The sequence below is a fragment of the Ambystoma mexicanum genome, chromosome 3p, assembly GCF_040938575.1.
Source record: "Ambystoma mexicanum isolate Mex_15411 chromosome 3p, UKY_AmexF1_1, whole genome shotgun sequence".
NCBI lineage: Eukaryota > Metazoa > Chordata > Amphibia > Caudata > Ambystomatidae > Ambystoma > Ambystoma mexicanum.
Genome location: NC_090925.1, coordinates 986,011,690 through 986,031,845, shown reverse-complemented (window position 1 = coordinate 986,031,845; position 20,156 = coordinate 986,011,690). Strand labels below are relative to the sequence as shown.

The following is a 20,156-nucleotide window of genomic DNA, read 5'->3' as shown; positions in this document are numbered from 1 at the left end:
GGAGCCCGATATATTCACAGGTATAAGATGCACATCACAGCAAGGGGACAAGTACAAGACTATCCACACGGTTTATTATTTAAAAACAAGCATTTTAATATATGAGCATTGGGATAAATGGAGTTACTTGCCTGCAACTACAGCATTGGCATCTTTCATAGATAAAAATGTGTCGATTACCAACAAGGCTGGGAATCCCCCAGATACAGTTTATGTAACATTACAATAAAAAAATGCAGTGACTACAGCAATCCATCTACCCTCTTTTGGTCCCATTTCCTGTGTGCTGTAGCTCTGATCCCACTCGCCATTTTCAAATTCTAACTTGCTAGAGTACCTTAATTTGAACAGCCATAGCCTTGTGTGCAGCAAGTGGGAGGGTTGCATGTGAATCCATGAGAGATACCAATGAAGGAGAACTCGAGTTACAGGTTAGTAACATACTCCTTATTCAGCACTGGATCTGTAATAGATTCACTTGCTTTAAATAGATTCAAAAGCAGTATATTTACAAAGCATATGAACCAACCAAGGGATGTCTGGTTACATAAGCTCACCTTAACGGGCAGGACAATTCTGCTTGTCCACTTTCACCTCCTTTCGACTGCAAATTTACGCAGCTGCTCTTGGTGAAAATATGCAGCACAGCCCAGGCAGCCAGACGACCTGTAAATAAGCTCCTGCCCACATAGCTGCACTAGCAGACACCATTCTTGTGGGATGTGCTTGAGGTTTCCTCGAGGCCCGTTGGTTTTTGTGGCAAAAGGTGATGGTAGCAGAGATCCATTATGCAATAGGGCTCGAAAGAGGGTTAGATCAGCATGGCAAGTACTGAGCTTAAAATCCAAGAAGGTGTGCTCTACGGCACCACCGGAAAGGTCAAAAATTGTTTGATACTTTGTGATGAAAAAAAATTAAAAAAATAATCTCTGGTCTATGGATATAGCCACTAAATGCACCCAAATAGACAGGTGAAATACAATAAGTTCAATCGTGGCTGGAATTGAACAGCTGAAAGGGTGCCTTCTTTGCACCAAATGCAAAACCTCCTCCACTTCAGCGGAGCATTTGCTCTAGCTGCCCGTTTTACAGTTCTGCATTTCTCTGGGATATTTAAATGGCCAAATTTCGAGAAGTCAAGAGCCAAGCAGTCAGGTTGAGTGATTCAGGCTGGGATGGTAGTGCTGTCCCTAGAGAGGTCCACTGTGGGAACGGGGTGTATTTTTGCACTGCGACGGAGGAGCTGCTTGGCCCAGTCTATGAGAATAAGACGGCATGGGCAAGGTCTCACATTGGCCAACATACCAATGACCAGTGTAATTGGAGGGGGAAAAGCAAATGCCAAGATACGCATCCTGTTATGGAGCCCACTTTCTCCTGCGAGCCATTCTCCTCACAAAGCAATCTCATTTCTTGTTGAAGCGGGTACCAAACAAATCTACCTGTGTCTCTCTAAAATCCCCCCGCCCCCTCCCTCCCGACTTATTGTATATGCGGATCAGTTGCCAATCTTGCAATTCCTACTCGTGGAACAGTTAAGCAGCTCTGCAGAGGGTTGTTGGAGCACTTTTGCACCAGTGAAGTGCAAAGCCTGTTCAATCATGTTGTGGATTTCTCAGCACCACAGTTACTATGCTTCTTGGGAGAGAACAGGGACTGGGTCTCACCCTGTTAGGGTAGATAGTGGTGGTATTAAAACAGACCATCTTCCTCTTCAGGAGGAATGAAAGAACCTGCAGGGAGGACTCCAACCAAAATTTCCTCATGTGGTGGTTCTCATAGTGGATCCTCTTTGGGAGGTTGCAAGGCCAGCTGCAGCAGCGCAGACATTTGAGAAGGGAATCTTTTACCCACGACCGTGGAGCTGCATGTACCTGGTGGTGAGACCCACTGGCCAATGCAGAGAACGGATGGGACATTTGAGAGAGGTCCTATAGACACTTGTAGAAATGGCATCCCAGAAACAGACACTGCAATAGCAGTAGCTAGGATTTACTCAAGAAGGATAATCCCAGTGAGTTTAAGGTGTTCAGTCTAATTGCCTTCTCTTCCTGCTTCATCGACTTCTGCACTAGCCAGTCATGGGGACATGTGCTCGATCAATCGCCTTTATTCGCGATAAAAGCAGTATGCATACAATACATTCAATATGACAATGCATTACTTACCGTAAAAGCATTTCTGATGGTTGTATCTGCTTAGATTCACATGCTGTGCATAGGTCCGACATCCAGTGGTCACTGCGGAGTATTGCATTTTGTTTTTCGTAGTCAAAAAAGGGGACGTCGACAAGGCGTGTCTGTAACACTATCCCTATAGTGACGTGCGTTGTACCCACAATCCCTCACGCGTCGAGGTCCCTCCGTTTGTATTTTTCTGCCCTGAGGGAGCCTTCTAGACGTGAGTGAGTACAGAAAAGAGAGAAATATAGAAAAGGATGTCTATGTTCCTTCCATCCGAGCGGGGAGGAAGGGTGGGCGCATGTGAATCTAAGCAGATACAACCATCAGAAATGCTTTTACGGTAAGTAATGCATTGTCTTCTGATGTTTGTTAATCTGCTTAGAATCACATGCTGTGCATAGACTAGCGAGCAGTACCCGGAGTTGGCGGTTGGTTATGAGAAGGAACAGTAGAGAAAAGAGGTCTTAATACTGCCTGTCCCACCTGGGAGTCAGATCTAGAGTGTGCATCTAGACAGTAGTGTTTTGTAAAGGTGTGCACAGAACTCCAGGTAGCTGCTTTGCAGATGGACTCAAGGGGAACATTTGCAATGAACGCTATGGAAGCCTCAGTGCCTCGAGTGGAATGTGCTCTTGGCTTGAAGGGTAGTTCTCTCTTAGCAAGAGTGTAACAGAGAGTGATGCATTGAACAATCCATCTAGATATAGTGGACTTTGAAACTGCATATCCTTCTCTTCCTGCTGCCACAGAGACAAAGAACTGATTAGTCTTTCTCAGTGGTCTGGTTCTTTCCATGTAGAACATGACAGCTCTGCGTACATCTAGTGTATGCAGACTTTTCTCTCCCAAGCTGGAAGGGTTTTGAAAGAACGTTGGTAGTTCTATTGACTGGTTTACATGAAATTTCTAGATGAATTTTGGTGCAAACCTTGGGTGTGTGCGTAGAACCACCTTATCCTTGTGAACTGTTACGAAGGAGTCTAGTACAGAAAGAGCCTGTAGTTCACTTACTCTCCTAATGGAAGTGACAGCTATTAGGAAAGCAGTCTTAAGAGTGAGGTCTTTAAGAGTTGCCTTGTGCATGGGTTCGAAAGGAGTGCCCATGAGTTTAGAAAGTACCACATTTAAGTCCCATCCGGGAGCTGGGTTAGCTATCGGAGGGTGTATTCTCTTTACCCCCTCCATGAAGGCCTTGATAACTGGTATCTTCCACCATGACACTTAAGTTGGGAAGTGGTGTATGCAGAAAGTGCCGCTAGGTGGACTTTAATGGAATTGAAGACTAGACCTGAATCCAGTAAATGGGTCAAGTACAGAACAATGTTAGTGGGAGAGCAGTAAACCGGGTTGACGCTCTTACCTCTACACCAGATGACAAATCTTTTCCACTTGCTAGAATAGCAGTGGCGAGTATTAGGTTTTCTGGCTTCCCTGAGGATGTCCATACATCTCTGCGGGAGTTGTAAATGTCCAAATTCTATGATCTCAGGAGCCAGGCTGCTAAGTTCATGGTCTGAGGGCATGGATGCAGTGCCCTGCCCTTGTCCTGTGACAACATGTTGTACGGGCAGGGAAGTTTCACTGGGGGAGATAGGGACATCTCCATCAAGTGAGCGAACCATGGCTGCCGGGCCCACATTGGGGCCACTAGTATCATGGTAACCTGCTCCTGGTGCATCTTGTGCACCACTTTGTTGAGAAGGGGAGTTGGGGGGTGGGGGGGAAGGCGTAAACAAATTTCCCTGACCATTGAATCGACAGACCGTTCCCCTTGGACTGGTTCTGGGGGTACCTGGAGGCGTAACTTTGGCATTGTGAGTTCTCCAGAGTTGCGAACAGGTCTATTTCCGGGAACCCCCATTGCGTGAAGACGTCTAAGACGATGTCTTCGTGCAATTGCCATTCGTACTCTTCGGGCAGGGGGAAGTTTCTGCTGAGTTTGTCTGCTAGCAGATTGAGTTCCCCTGGTACATGTTGCGATAGTAGGAACATGTGTTTGAGAGCCCACTTCCATATATTCTGGGACAGCTTGGACAGTCCTGGAGAGTGAGTGCCCCCCTTGCTTGTTGAGGTAGTACATGGCTGTGGTGCTGTCTGGGAGGACCATCACTGTCTTTCCTTGTAGGTGTTCCTGAACGGCTTTCAGTGCTTTGAACACCGCTAGTAGTACCAGCAGGTTTATATGCTTGGATGCTAAGCTCGGAGTCCACGCTCCGTGAGCAGTCTGATGGGATAGGTGAGCCCCCCCCATCCTGTAAGGGATGCGTCTGTGGTTAGAGTGGCTTCCACTGCGGGTGTGGCAAAAGTTTTCCCTAATAACAGGTTTTCTTTTGTCCACCACCGTAGCGAGAGAACCAAGGCCTGCGAGACCACCACTAGATCGTCCCATTGTCCGCTGGACTGACACCACTGGCTGTAGAGCCACTCTTGCATTGGGCGCATGCACAGGCGCGCGTGAGGTACCAAATAAATACATGACGCCATCATCCCTAGCAAGCGCATTGCTTTGCGTACCGTCACCTCTCGACCTGCCACATAATGGGGGGATCTGAAACAGCATGTTTTGGACCCTCGCGTTGGAGGGGAAGACGAGGCCGTCCTTTGTTCGAATTAGAGCCCCTAGGAATTGTTTGATTTGGCTGGGGTCTAAGCTGGACTTCTTTTCGTTGATGGAGAAGCCCAGTTGGGACAAAAGGTCTACAGTCTTTTGGGTATTGGAGAAGCATGTTTCGTAAGAATCCCCTGTTATGAGCCAGTCGTCGAAGTAAGGGTATACCGGGATGGATAACCTGCGCAGGTGGGCCACTGCCAGTACTTTCGTGAAAATCCTTGGTGCAGATGCTATCCCGAAGGGTAGTACTCTGAACTGGTAGTGTTTGTTCTCTATCTTGAACCTGAGGTATTTTCTGTGCGCTGGCAACATTAAAATATGAAAGTATGCATCTTTCATGTCTAGTGTTGTCATGTAATCCCCTTGTGATAACAGTGGGATTACTTCCTGCAAGGTCACCATACGAAACTTTTGGGGTTTGACAAACTTGTTCGCTGGGCGCAGATCTAATACAGGGCGCATGGTTAAGTCCTTTTTGGTACAAGGAAGTACACTGAATAAATACCTTTTGTTACCTGAGATAGGGGGACAGCCTCTATAGCCTCTTTTTTCAGTAGCTCTTCTACTTCTTGAAGAAGAATGGTGAGGTGTTCCGGTGTCATGCGTCGGTTCCGTGGGGGTCTGTACTTCGGGGAACCGTTGAATTCGATGCAGTATCCGTGGGCTATGGTGGATAATACCCAGCGGTCTGACGATATTCCCTCCCATGCTGAAAGGAACGATGTTAGCCGGCCCCCGACCGGTGATGCATGGGAGGGGACCCGAATCTTCGGGTCATTTGTTGGTATTGGGCGTGGAACCTTTGGGGCTGGAGCCGCGACCTCTTCCTTTGCCACGGCGTTGGCCTCTTTGACTGAACTGGGTGTTGTTACCCTGGTTAGAGGGCCAGTTGGTAGAGTAAAATTGCTGTTGGTTTTGCTGCTGGCGTTGGCCATGAAGAGCGTCTATTGCCATAGCTGCGTCTGTTAGGGGCCTAGAAATTTGGTCAAGAGTCTTGATGGTATCAAACTCTTGCTTCGCATGTTCTAGGGCCTCATCAACTGCTTTCCCAAACAGATGTGTTTGTTCTATGGGCTTATTTATCAGGGAACCCTGGGTTTCCGGCTTAAATCCCGAATTGCGCAGCCAGACATGGCGTTTGAGAAGTATTTCCTGAACCAGGGAACGGCCAGCCGTCTCTGCGGCATCTAAGGAGTTCTTTACGACGCCCTGGTTTACAAGAGTTCCCTCTGAGATTAAAGCTAACAGGCGTGAACGCAGGGGTTCTGGTGCGTCCTCTGCTTCGCTGCGCAGCTTGCTCCACTGTGCATCTGCGTAGCTAGCTAGTAGGGAATTGTTATTTGCAATCCTAGTTGAGAAGGCGGCGGAGGTCGTGATTCTCTTCCCAAGTGCATAGAGCTTCTTGCCCTCTTTGTCAGGTGGTGCCTCACTAGTGGATAGTGGTACCCCCGCTCTTTTTCTTGTATTAGTAACTACGAGGGAGTCCGGAATAGAATGTCCTCTGATGTACAAAGGGTCAGAGGACGAAGGGCTGAAGAGCTTTTCTATCCGAGGGTTGACCCCTCTGACTAAGGCAGGATTGGAAAGGGAAGGAGTTATTCTTCTCTTTATAGAAGCCAGGAGCGGAATAGACTGACTAACAGGGGCTTTTTCTTTAATAACTTTCTCTACAAAGTCTATGTCAGGAAGAGTCTCCCCCTGTGTCCATTTCAAAATGCGCTGCTGCCTTGCGCAATAGTGCATTAAGTGAAGGTTGGTCATCTATGGGAGAGGTGTTTCCAATAGGTGAATCCTTGGGAGGAGAAGGGTGAAAGACATCAGGGTCTGAGTGCACTGATGGGGATTGCCAATGCTGCACTGATGGGGATTGCCAGGGCTGCGAGGTAGCTGTATTTTCTTCAAAAGCTCCTGCACTAGTGTAAGGATCTTCTTCAAACCCCTCTTCCTCATGTTCTTCCTCTCCACCCAAACACTCATCTTCCTGGAGGTATTGCTCCTCTTCAGTGAGGTCATATACGTCTGTAGAAGGGGGGAAACAGCCTAGGAATCTTGACCCTAGGGTCATCCTGGGGCCATTCTCTTGGTCTTTTGGGCGTGGGTGGGTTTTGGCTTCCCAAAAACCTTTCCATTTTCTCCATACAAGAATGGGGTCTTTCAAGGGTCTCATGGGGGACCCCTGAATAGTCTAGAGGGGGGAAATCAGTGTCTTCACCTTCAAAACGCTTAGAACGCTCCCACAACGAAGAAAGGTTTCCGTCGCCCTCTGAAAAGCCCTCCGGTAGTTCAGAAGTGCCCTTAGATGAAGGGGGCAGTTCCTGGCTACTCTTGCGCTTTTTCAGCGTTTCCATAGCTTTTTGTGCAGTATTCGACTTTTGTTTCGTCGTCCGCTTCCGTTTGTCTTCGGAAACAATTCTCGCCAGGCTCTCGACAACGAGTTTGTCAGTAGAGGGCTCTGGTGTCGACGTTGCCTGCGTTATGCGTTGTTCCTCGACGGCCGCTCTATGGAGCGTTACGTCGGATGATTTTGAGGTAGCGCCCGTGTTTGATGAAAGCCCAATCGCTGGTCGCGGCTGCGTTTGCGGGTGGGGCTTGAGACCCTTACGGTCTGAGGTAGACGCCGGAGTGCCCTGCGTCCCCTTCGGCGCTGATGGATCCTTCGTCTTCGACGAAGAGCCGTGGGTTGTGTGCTTAGGCCTATGGGGTCTATGTGCGTCCTTGTCGCCGGGGTGTTCATCCCCATAAGCAGGGCGTGAGCCGAGCCCATCGGGGCCGAGGACGGACATCGAGGAGCGCGAGCGCTCCTTCTGGGGGTTAATGACTTCCGTAACGGACGTCCAGTTATCACCCTCCTCGTCACTTTCTGTAACAGCGGCGGGTGAGGAAACTGACTTCGACATAGCGTAGTCCGCCCACCTCTTAACTTTTCGTTCTTTAAGAGTTCTTGGTGTCAAGAGCTTACAGGCCGCGCAGCTGTCCTCCTTATGATCGAGGGGCAAGCAACGATTACAGAGCTTGTGTTTGTCCTTCCAAGTGTATTTGCCCCTACAGCGTGGGCAAAACTTAAAAGGTGTCCTCTCCATAGCTGAGGCAATAACAACCCCAAGGGAAAGATAGGGGAGAAAGAAAGACATTCTCAAAGAGAAGATAAAAGTTCGAACCCCCACTCTCCCTACTGTATGTTGGCCGGCGAGGCCAGGCCACGTGTTCGGCAGCACCGAAGGATCTCCTCCGTCTCTTCCCCTCCGTCGAAAACTTGCTCGTCGGAGAAACAGCTTCACAGCTAACGTCGAGGGGAGGGATCTTTAACAATATAATAAGTATAATTAAGGACCGAGGTCCGTAGTAAGTATTTCCGCGTAAGGCGACCAGAAGCTGGGCGGAAAAAAACAATCTGAGGGACCTCGACGCGCAAGGTATTGTGGGTACAACGCACGTCACTATAGGGATAGTGTTACAGACACGCCTTGTCGACGTCCCCTTTTTCGACTACGAAAAACAAAATGCAATACTCCACAGTGACCACTGGATGTCAGACCTATGCACAGCATGTGATTCTAAGCAGATTAACAAACATCAGAAAATCAGATACATAAAGAAAATGTACACTCAATACACATTACCACAATAGAATAAGCGCCATAGTAACATTAAACCAATCAGTAAAAGCCAATACATTCTGAACCCCAGCCAAGTAACTTTGGCATGCATCGGCCCAATATTTCTAAAAAAAAAAATATGCATTTCATGGGAGACAGGCAGAGGGCGCATGGAAGTCGGCGCCTGTTGATCACGCTCTGCTCTCCCTCCCGACCAGGAGAGGCCTTTCACCCTGTAAACACAGCAGACTGCAGCCATGACTGACCGAGCACTGCCCGTGAGCCCTAAAGAGGCAGTGAGGTATAGGTACAGAAGGCTCCAGAGAAGGTGCTCTGGCATCCGAGGCCTAATCGCGAACATGACGGAACCGAGGGCCGACGCGCGACCAACGAACAGAGACAACGCAATGTCAAAGATGCTAGGGAAGCCACACCATGCACAGAGGGGTCGCCTGACCAGCGAAGCGAAGGAAGGAGACTGGAAACTCCAGAGCCCAAGCTGAAGGCGAGGCCAGGCCGCGACCAGGTGCTGCTTGGGGTAGAAGTACAGCAGACACCAGGAGGCCCAAGCCAAGAGGAAGACACAGTGGTTCAAAGGGGCTGGGGCCTGCGGTCTGGCTACAAAGAAGCAGAGGAGCCGAAGGCCCAAGAAAGTGCTTTGCAGAAGGTGGGCAAGCAGCAAGGCACCGGAAGAGGACAGAGGCCATTTAACTGAGCAGATGGGGCAGCCTGCAGTGGGAAGACAGAGTGCGGGTACAGGCCTGATCCAGCTGCTGGGTGCATAGAAAAGGAACGACCTGGCTGAAAGTCAAACCAGGCCGGTGGGGCACGAGTCCGGAGACTGTCCCTCAGGCGGAAAAAAGGAAGGGCAGGTTGGGAGCCCAGATGCATGCAAACACCAGGTCAGAGACAACTGGCGAGCCAAGTTAGAAAATTATGTGCATGCTCCAGGAGAAATTAGGCAGCAGTGTCACAGGAGCAGGTGGCCCCATCGACCCCTGTGAGGGGTGCAGCAAATGTGGCAACAAAAAAGGACTTATTTTTTTACCAAAACTATGCTATCAGAGGTGCAGGCGTCCATAGCAAAATGTAATAACAGGCTAGACCAGGCTGAGGAGTGGCTCGAAGCCGTGGAGAATGATACAAAGATCTCCTGGAAATGAAGTTTGAACACAAACTGGTGGCTTTAGACACCCTTACGAGGAAACCTGGAGTATAAAATTGATGTTGAAAATAAGCAATGGCGGTGTAACTTGCGGTAATTTGTGATCCAGTATGCAGATGGAGACCCAGGAGCATAGAGCGGCAAGTATGTTAGGTGATGAATGCTTGGTTATAAAGGGACTTCCAGGCTTCTTTAGGCAACTTCTTGGTTTATTACAGGTTCTTCAGACAGTTACATGAAGGTATTTTCAAGAGTATGGACAGGACACAGCACTGGCTCCCATCACCCAGGTAGGGGAGCTCTAACTGCCCAAGTGTGGAACCCTCTGGTAAACATATCAACAGCAACACTTGATATGGCATTACAAGCTCACAGCATCCACAGTTTATTTATTTGGTAATGCGCACCAAACCCAGCTTAGTCACTACATAACATCTCCTTCCTCTACCAAACTCACGCACACAATGACAGTCCCTACATAACACTTTTTCCAGGGTGAAACACCCCTGGACTTCCAGATGGAAACTGCTCCTTCTGCTGGTCGGCCGGGTACAGGCCACAGAGCAGGGGGGAGGGGGGGGGGCGGGGGGTTTTTAACTGAGTCATCCATCTTTACCTACCAGGACCGGATACTGAAGATGGCAAAGGAGGTGAAACGGATCAACTAGAAGACCAAAATTCTGAATTCAGGACTTCTTGTCACAAACCCCGACATAAAGGAAGGAATGCTGCCTAGAACATAGGTGGGCCTACCCTTTAGCATTGGTTTTTGAATTTGGGGGAAGAGGGGTCAGGGGGGTGGGGGGGTGTCCTTCACCTTTTCCCAAACAGAAGAGATACTCCATACCACTCTGGAGATTGAGAGAAGGGAGCTCTGGCGAGACCCACATGCACCCACAAGTGAAACGGATATGAAAGAATAATTTAAAATCCACGGTTTTAGGAAACTCTAGAGCCTGAGTGCCCAAGTAATGAAAGCGAGGGAAAGCTTGTTGGCTCAGAGTGCAAAGACAGAGGAGGGTTGTGTTGTTGGCCCGGGGGGGAGGGGGGAACGCATGAGTAATGTGTTGGTCTGGATTGCGGAGGGTTCGTATGAAGAATATCAGATGTTCACGGAGACGGACGGTCTGCAAAGGGAGGAGGAAATTCTTCTGCAATGGTGTACGGGAGGACGGGGGGGACTCAAGACACTGGCGACTATTGCTATCCCAACACTCGAAGATGGAGAATCCAAGAACAAGAGCGATTGGCAGGCTATTTATATAAGAGGGTTGCGGGTGACACTGGCCTGCTTTTATGCACCAAATGTGGGGCAGTTGGAATTTTTTGAATGAAGTGGGCAAAGGGGTGGGGCTTTCCAATTGTCAGAGGGAATTTCAACATGGTCAAGCATCCAGATACAGGGCGGACTATTGGCAATGGGTTTATCCACAGCTAGGATATATATTTTTCCTCTCTCCCAGGCTCACATGAGCCAAGCTACTCAAGACTGGATTACATTTTGTTGCGCATCAAAGTCATGCGACTAGTATGGGAATAATAGTGCTGATATGGTGGTGCCAGAGGTGGATTTACCAGCTCCAAATATTCTTGCCGGTTGTCTCTCCCTGGCCAATTTGACTAGTCTTCCCCACCCGGGTGGAGTTCCACGTTAATGTTATGTTAATGCTAAAGTATATGTATACTGCACACCATCACCACCGGAAATATCACCACCAGAGTGGTCCCTTGGCGCTCTGGCGGATCTGAAAGTTAAGAGGGTGTGATCAGTTAGTAGAGCGTAGCAGGATAAAGGTAGAGCGAGATTTGCAATGTCCTGTTGACAGCTTCAGGTTGGTTAGCACAGTTCGGGGAGCATGGGTGCGGTTTTGTGCGAGGCTGTGTGGTTTGTTTTGTTGCAGTGAAGTGCTTGAAGTTTGCTGTGCAAGAGAGTGGTGTTTGTTTAGGGTTTGAGAGGTGTGTGCAGAGAAGTTCAAGTATTAGCGGATGGGTTAGTGGGGAAGCCTCGTTTTGGACATCTGTGTTGGGTGTCTTGGCCTTGCTGGGGCATTCCTCTGTGGTCCATTTGGCTAGTTCTGTGTGAGCAGGTTGAGTAGTTTCCTGATTTTCATGTGGTCCTTTGCATTTTGGATTTCATTCAGGAGGGTAGTCAAGCTTTTGCTGCCAGGCGAGAAAAAGAGGACCCCCAAGTTTGTTTCGTGGTTTATGGTTTTGGTTCAAGGTAGACGTCGCTTGCTTGATTTCAATGTTCTTGTTGGTTGGTAAATGGTTTTCTTTTGCAGGAATTCTGCTCCTTGGCAACAGATTGCTCTGTGCGTTATGCACATTGTTTTGAACGGGATTCGTTGTTTGATTGGAAGCCAGTGTAAAATGTTTAGCGCTTGGGTGATGGTCTCTTCGTGATAGTTTAAGGAGAAGTCTGGCCGCTACGTTTTGGATATGTTGTAGTTTTTTCAGCAGGTGTTCCGGCATTCCAAGGTACAGGCTGTTGGTGTAGTCAATTCTTGACATGAGGGCAATCGTCAGCGTTTCATGGGTGAAGGACAGGAACAGTAGTTTTAATCGAGAGAACGAGGAAGAAGCATTTCTTGATTGTGTTTACTTGTGGTTCCAATGTTCGCGTGTTGTCCATAAGGATTCCAAGCTTTTTGACTATTCATTGGTGTGGGCACTATTCCTAGTTCAGTGGGCGATGCGATGTAAATGTTATTTTTCCAGGTCTTTGGAAATAACCATGATTTGTCTTTCCTCGGTTGAGTTTTAGGCGGTTTGCGTTCATCCAGTCGTAGAGTTCGAGACATTCTCCCAGCATTGTGTTCTCTTCCTGTGCATCTTCGATTTTATAGATGTGTCGTCTGCATAGTTGTAGCATGGAAGGTGTTTTTTGATGAGCTCGATTAGCATAGCCAAGTAGATGTTGAAGAACCGTGGGGATAGGGTTGATCCTGGTGGTACCACAGTCTGTGTCCCATGGAGCGGATTTGAAGGGATTTATCCAGACAGTTTCCGTTCCATTTGCTAGGAATGATTTGATCCAGAGTAGGGATAGGTCTGTTATTACCATTTCTTTGATTCGCTTGATGAGGATGTCATGGCCGAGTGTCGAACGCTGCATAGGTCGAGTAATATCAGGGTGTTTGTGTTGGGAGTCTGCGTTTGTCCTTAGGTCACCCAAGATAGACAGAAGACTTACACCCTTCCCCCCCACCCCGAGCCGCTATGGAACGGGGATGGATGAGATGTACAATTCACAAGTCTGTGTTTGGGGTCTTTTTGGGTTCCCCAAAGGAGAGTAATCTCGGTGTGGGTCGTGACCCTGGATAAGTCCCTGGTGGTCTAAACAGTCTGTTTGCAGCCAATGCTGGAGACCGGTGTGCAGCATGTCTCGTAGCCATGTAGGCATTGTAGTTTCCTTTCCGCCACCTCTTCCCCTTGCTTGATTCAAGTTTCTTGTGCTGGGACACCAGTAGAGTAATGTTGAATGATGCTCTTGCTCCGCCAGTTACAGGTTCTCAGTGTTGGGATATCATGTGGCACAGTAGCGCTGCTCTCCATCTGTCGGTTTTTGTCGTTACTTGTATTGAGATGGATTTTTAGAATCTGGCCTGGTGGACTTGTACCTTCCCTTCCATATTTTATGGACCCCCAAGCTTTTTGCTTTTATTTTTGATCCATCCTGACCTGTACTTTTTACAGTGCAGTGAAGCCTGCTTCACTACACTCTTGCTCCTCTGTTATGGGTAAACAGACCTGTCCTTCAGGCTGTCAGTACTGGGAAACATGGTTTCCCTTAGCCTTGATACTGTTACTACTTGGTAACTTATTGTACAATTTATTCAGATTTGTAGAGCGCACGTCAGCCCGTGGGCATCGTGGCGCTTGTTACAGATAAAACCTTAGTTACATAGGATACAGTAATTACATACAATACAGAATTTACAGTAGACATATGTACATTAGCAACGCAGTAATTTTACATGGATTCCTGCGAGTTTCATACTTATTTTGCAAGGGCTGAGGTTTTCAGTTTCCTGCGAAAAATAGGGAGCGAGTTTTCCGCTCTAATGTCTGCAGGGAGAGCGTTCCAGGTCTTGGCTGCAATGTAGGGGAAACTTAGACCTCTGGCTGTGGCTTTTTTGAGGCGTGGGATGCAGATTAGGTTGAGTATTACGTCCTGGTGGGACGTGAGGAGGAACGTTTGAGGATGGTTTCGGATAGATAGGACGGGGCGGAGAGAGACATTTGTGAGTGAGGGTGAGGATTTTGAGAGTGATCCGTTCTTTGACAGGGAGCCATTGGGCTGAGTGCCTGGCCTGGGTGATATGCTCTCTTCTTGGGATACTAAGAGCGGCCAGGAGAGCATTGTTCTGCGTGACTTGTAGTCTGTTTAAGTTTTTGGCTGATGTGCCTGCTAGGAGTGCATTGCAGTAGTCCAGTTTGGCTCCAATCGTTGCCCTCGCTATAGAAAGGCAGTTGGGTTTAGAGAGGTAGGGTTTGATGGCGTTTATGAATTTGGTGGTGTGTGCAGAAGCGGAAGGGATTGCGCTGACTTGTCTAGTCATAGATAATGAAGAGTCAAGGTCTTTACGGCTGTGGATACGGGGATGATGGAGTTGTCATGGAGAAGTTAGCGTACAGTTTGTCAAGTTTGTCTAAGGTGTTCTGCTAACCTACCATCATAATTTTAGTCTCGTCACCATTGAGGCAGAGGCCATTAACTGCCATCCATGCCTTGATGACGGATTAGATTGTGTGGAGTGCCTTGGCGTCTTCGTTGTACGATCCAGTAAGTGGTAGGAGTACTTGTGTGTCGTCCGCATAGTTCGTGTATGTGATGCCGTATGAGTCAAGTTTGTCAAAGAGGGGCTTGGTGAACAAGTTGTAGAGTGTGGGTGCAGTGCAAGATCCTGGAGGGACCCTGCAGTGGATTGTCGTGGGTGTGGCGTTGGCGATGTCCGAGAAGACTCATGGCTCTTCCCTCTAGGAAGGAAGTGATCCAGAGGGCTGCTTCTTTGGAGAAGTTGGCTGAGTGTGAGGTGTGAAGTGAGTGTCTTGTGATCAACCAGATCGAAAGCGGCTGAGAGATCAAAGAGGAGCAGGGGAGCAGGCTTGCCTTTGTCCATGATTTGGGTGATCTGGCTCTTCAGATCTACCAGGGCTGTTTCTGTGCCATGTCCTTTCCGGAAGCCCGATTGCCTAGTCCCGAGGATGGAGTGGGTTTCCAGAAAATGTTGGATTTGGCAGTGTGCGGCTTTGTCCAGTAGTTTCAGCAGGAATGGCACTGTGGTTATTGGTCTGTAGTTTGGTTGTGAGGGGTCCAGAGTAGATTTTTTGTTAGGAGCGGCCAGACCCAAGCCTCTTTGAGGTTAGCTGGGATGATGCCTGATTTAAGGACGCGTTGATGAATGCCATGAAGAGCGGCGCAAGGCAGTCTGCGCAGTCTTTGACGAGTTTTGGTGGGCAAATATCGCCTTTACAGGGGGAGGGTTTGAGATTTTTTAGTAGGTTAATGACTTCTGATTCAGTAACATCTCTGAAGGAGAAGTCAAGTATGATGGGCTTAGACGAGGTGGGAGGGGTGTTGGTAGGTTTAGTTCCTGACTGTTGAGGAAGTGCTTTGCAGTGGTCTTTGATTTTCATTTGGAGAAGGTCAATTTTGTGTAGCATTGCAGCTTGAATGCTGGTACACCAAGCTTCATCTTTGATCATTTCGTCCGGTGTGTTAGGGGGGGGAAGATCAGCTCATTAAAAATGGCAAAGATCTCTTTGGAGTGAGATTTGGCATTGAAGATTCGTGTGTTGAAAGTGTTGAAATACAATGCATCTTACAATGCAGTACAATGGAGTACACTTTTGTTTTTGCCCTAGACGAACACTCAGGATTTCTGGTTACTCTAGGTGTGCTAAATGGACAAGCTGGTGGCACCATTTTCTGGTGCTTTTTTATTTTAGCCTTAGCGCGTTTGGCTACTAACTGGCTAGTGGCCAAACATGGCCGTGCCACAAGGTTTATCACTTGTCCTTTGGCCATCTTAATAGTTAAAATGGACTTCAAGTGCCCGGGAAAGCAGAGGCTTCTGGAGGGCTATGAGTGTTTGCTGGCAAGATGTGGGCAGGGACTGTGTTCCCAATCCATAAACTGGTTTCAGTGTGTCTAGATTATGCATGAGTTTGTTCCTGCGAGTGGTCGCGATTGGGGTGTGTGGCTAGTTCTGCTATTGGGAGTGTCGGCTCTTACCTGGCTTTTGGGATAAGAGGACTCCTGCACCAACTCTAGAGAGATCCTGGAGAAACGTGAAGAAGCCAAGACTTCTGTCCAGCTGCGAGACTCAGGAGGAGACAGGTGACCTGTCTGAAGGAGGCTTGGCGCCAACTTCTGCTGCTGTCCTGGAAAAGGCCCGTCTTACCATCAATCTTCAGCAGTCTTGATACGGAGCTGCAACCCATGGAGTGCAGGGAACATCCATTCCCGACGTCTGCTTGGTACCCTGCAAAGAAGAGCATTCAGAAACGTCCTGGGACTGCCCTGTGGCTGACCAGCTCAGAGTTTGGGCTAATGTGCTGCCGACGCAACCTTCCGCCTTGAGGCCTGAAACTTGAGGGATCCTTGGCTTGTCCTACAGGAATAACCCGAGCGGAATTTCAGAATCCTAGCATCAAGGGGACCCAAGATAGGACGGGGAAGTCTGACCGCAACAAGCAAATCCCTTTGGGTCACCGTGCTGCAGTGACCAAAATTCAAAATAGCTTACCGGAGTCGAGTCCAATCCTAAGAGGGGTCCTGCATCATGTTTAGCTGCATTTTTCAACTGAGTCCTTGCCCCAGCTAAAGAGACTGACCAGAGATCTGCTCGGACCTGCAACCCCTGCGAATCAAGGGCTGAGGCTGGCAGCACGCACAGCGACCTTGGACCTTCTTCCAACGACCTGCAAAGAATCAGAGTATGGTGGGGTATGGAGAGGGATGGTTAAGGAGGGGGGGGGGGGGGGGGGTTAACAGTGGTTCTTAGCTGCCCATAAATGCTCTTTAAAAAAGTTTTGCTAACCTTCATACAAAAAAATTTACAATACTTAGTTAGAAAAACTGGTCCCCTGTCTCTTGGAATCTTTCACTGGACCCTAGAGACTCCAGCTTCATTTTTTCCAGCGTTACAAACTGTCAGAACCTTTCCTGAACTTTTGGGCATAAGGCCCCAGCCAATTTAGGGAAGGATGTTTGAAGCTAGGACTAATTCTCTGTGTAATCTGTACTTTACAGGGGTTTGATCTGTATCATGCCCTACTATAGTGACTGTATGACAATGCATTACTTACCGTAAAAGCATTTCTGATGGTTGCATCTGCTTAGATTCACATGCTGTGCATAGTCCGACATCCAGTGGTCACTGCGGAGTATTGCATTTTGTTTTTCGTAGTCGAAGAGGGGACGTCGACAAGGCGTGTCTGTAACACTATCCCTATATAAACGTGCAGTGTACCCCCAATCCCTCACGCGTCGAGGTCCCTCTGTATTTTTTCTGCCCTGAGGGAGCCTATTATACGTGAGTGAGTACAGAAAAGAGATATAGAGCGGGGAGGAAGGGTGGGCGCATGTGAATCTAAGCAGATACAACCATCAGAAATGCTTTTACGGTAAGTAATGCATTGTCTGAGGTTTGTTAATCTGCTAAGAATCACATGCTGTGCATAGACTAGCGAGCAGTACTCGGAGCTGGGTTGTGAGAAGGAACAGTAGACAAATTATGTCTTAATACTGCTTGTCCCACCTTGGAATCAGATCTAGAGTGGACATCTAGACAGTGGTGTTTTGTAAAGGTGTGAACAGAACTCCAGGTTGCCCCTTTGCAAATGGACTCAAGAGGGACATTTGCAATGAAAGCTATGGAAGCTGTCATGATGCCTACCTCTAAGGAGCCAGGCCGGGCCCAGCAACCCCAGAGGCAGACATCATTTTCCCCAGGGAAGTCTCAGCGGGCCCAAGTCGGGGCCCTTTGGACTCAGTCCTGGCGCCTTAGGCGCCAGGCTCATAGCGGACCCCAGTCCTGGCGCCTTAGGCGCTAGGCTCATAGAAGAGGATATGTGTTTAAGTGCTTGGGTGCACACTTACCTGATGCAGACCTTGCTGCTTCATCCAGGCCCTCTTGAGGCCTGAATGGGACTACTTAACCTGTAGGACTACTTCACCACCCGGGTGTGGTCGGGGAAGGATACATACCTGATTGGTGGAAGGATACATACCAGGAACTTCTTCCAAGGCTATTTAAACCCCACCCGAACAGCCACACATGCTTCGCGTTGTTCTGCACCTAGCAGCTGGACGCTCACCGTGTCAGCTCCTGCATCCTGACTTCAGCCACGCCTGCCAGCACCCTGGAACACCTGCAAGGGGAGAAAGGAAGAGAATAGGAGAAGAAAAGCCCTTACCTGCTAAATCTGCATCCCGGAGTCATTTCTCCAACGGCCCTGAAAAGGAAGATATCATTTTAAAGGCATTTCGTTTCGATCGCTGCAGCGCTGCATTTTACTCACCTTTGCAAGGCGCTTCCATCTTCAGCAGCGATCTTCCGGATTCAGCTACGCCCCGGCGCCTAGAGGAAAAAAGACAAGAACAAAGGTGAGAGGGAGAAAAGGAATAAGGAAAGCTCAGTTTCCTTTTAAGTCTTACCTGTTGGATTATTCCCACTGCATTTCGGGTCCTGCCGCTTCCTGGCATCTCCGGACCCCGGCCCCTATGGGGAAAAAAGACAAAGACATTGAATGAGCGAATGCAGAGACATTACCTGAGCGCTCATCCAGAACTGTTTCACTTCGGGTCGGCGCCATATCTCCGGTACTCCGAACCCCGGCCCCTAAGGGGAAAAAGACATAAGCATTAGCGCTTGCTGCAATTAGACAAACATTATTATTAAGCTTGAACTTTTGAACAGAACATTTACAGCGCCTTACCTGAACAGTCAAGCTTACCTGAACTCCCATCAATCCTCAATCCAGTGAAGTAACTGGGTTTCAACGCGCCCCTGCATCAGAAGCAGGATGGAGAGCTCATCCTTCCAAACCCTAAGGTGAGGCTTCACGGGGAATCGTGGAGGAGGTATCGTGGAGGGTTGGAAGGGAGTGGGAGGCTTGAGCATTGTTCCACAGTTGGTAATACTCCCTTTTCACGCACAGGAGGGTATCCAACGAGCCAGGGAAGCCAGAATAGAGGGGCCCTTCCTGTCCATCTTCAGAGTTCTGCGCCTTCGACGCCGCGCCTCGGTGGGAACCAGGTGAGCGTTACAGAAGCCCCGGTGCCTCGAGTGGAGTGTGCTCTTGGCTTGAAGGGTAGTTCTCTCTTGGCAAGAGAGTAACAGATAGTGATGCTTTGTACAATCCATCAAGAAATAGTGGATTTCGAAACTGCATCCCCTTCTCTTCCTGCTGCCACCGAGACAGAACTGATTAGTCTTTCTCAATGGTCGAGTTCTTTCCATATAAAACATCACTGCTCTGCTAACATCCAGTCTATGCAGGCTCTTCTCACCTAAATTGGAGGGATTTTGAAAGAACGTTGGTAGTTCCATTGACTGGTTGACATGGAATTTAGAGATACATTTTGGTGCAAACCTAGGATGTGTGCGTAGAACCACCTTATCCTTGTGAACTGTAACAAATGGGTCTAGTACAGAGAGCGCTTGTAGTTCACTTACTCTCCTAATGGAGGCGATAGCTATTAGAAAAGCAGTCTTAAGAGTGAAGTGTTGCTTTGTGCATGGGTTCAAAGGGAGACCCCATGAGCCTAGTTAGTACCACATTTAGGTCCCATCCGGGAGCGGGGTTAGCTATGGGAGGTTGGATCCTCTTCACTCCTTCCATGAAGGCTTTAATAAATGGGAATTTCCACCATGACACTTTAAGTTGGGAAGTGGTGTATGCGGAAAGTGCAGCTAAATTGACTTTAATAGAGTTAAACACCAAGCCTGAGTCTAGTAGGTGAGTCAGGTACAGAACTTTGTGTGGGAGAGCAGTCAACTGGGTTGATGCTCCTTCCTCTACACCAGATGACAAATCTTTTCCATTTGCTAGAATAACAGTGACGAGTGTTAGGCTTTCTAGCCTCCCTGAGAATGTCCATGCATCTCTGCGGGAGTTGTAAATGTCCAAATTCTATGATCTCAGGAGCCAGGCTACTAACTTCAAGGTCTGAGGGCATGGCTGTAGTGTCCTGCCCTTGTCCTGTGACAGCATGTTGTACGGGCAGGGAAGTTTCACTGGAGGAGATAGGGACATCTCCATGAAGTGAGTGAACCAAGGCTGTCTGGCCCACCAGTATCATGGTAACTTGTTCCTGGTGCATCTTGTGCACCATCTTGTTGAGAAAGGGATTCGAGGGAAAAGCATAAACGAATTTGCCTGACCATGGTATCGATAGACCATCCCCTTGGATTGGTTCTGGGGGTACCTCGAGGCGTAATCTTGGCATTGCGAGTTATCCAGAGTTGCGAACAGATCTATTTCTGGGAATCCCCATTGTGTGAAGACAATGTCTTTGTGTAACCGCCATTCGTACTCTGAGGGCAGAGGGAAGTCTCTGCGGAGTTCGTCTGCTAGCAGATTGAGTTCCC

The 20,156-nt window shown here is 48.5% G+C and overlaps 1 protein-coding gene across 1 annotated transcript in view; it reads right to left on the bottom strand.

The window, feature by feature from the left end:
• TOP1 (DNA topoisomerase I) overlaps positions 1 to 20,156 on the bottom strand; it is a 690,967-nt gene that overhangs the window by 452,112 nt on the left and 218,699 nt on the right. The window lies entirely within an intron of this gene.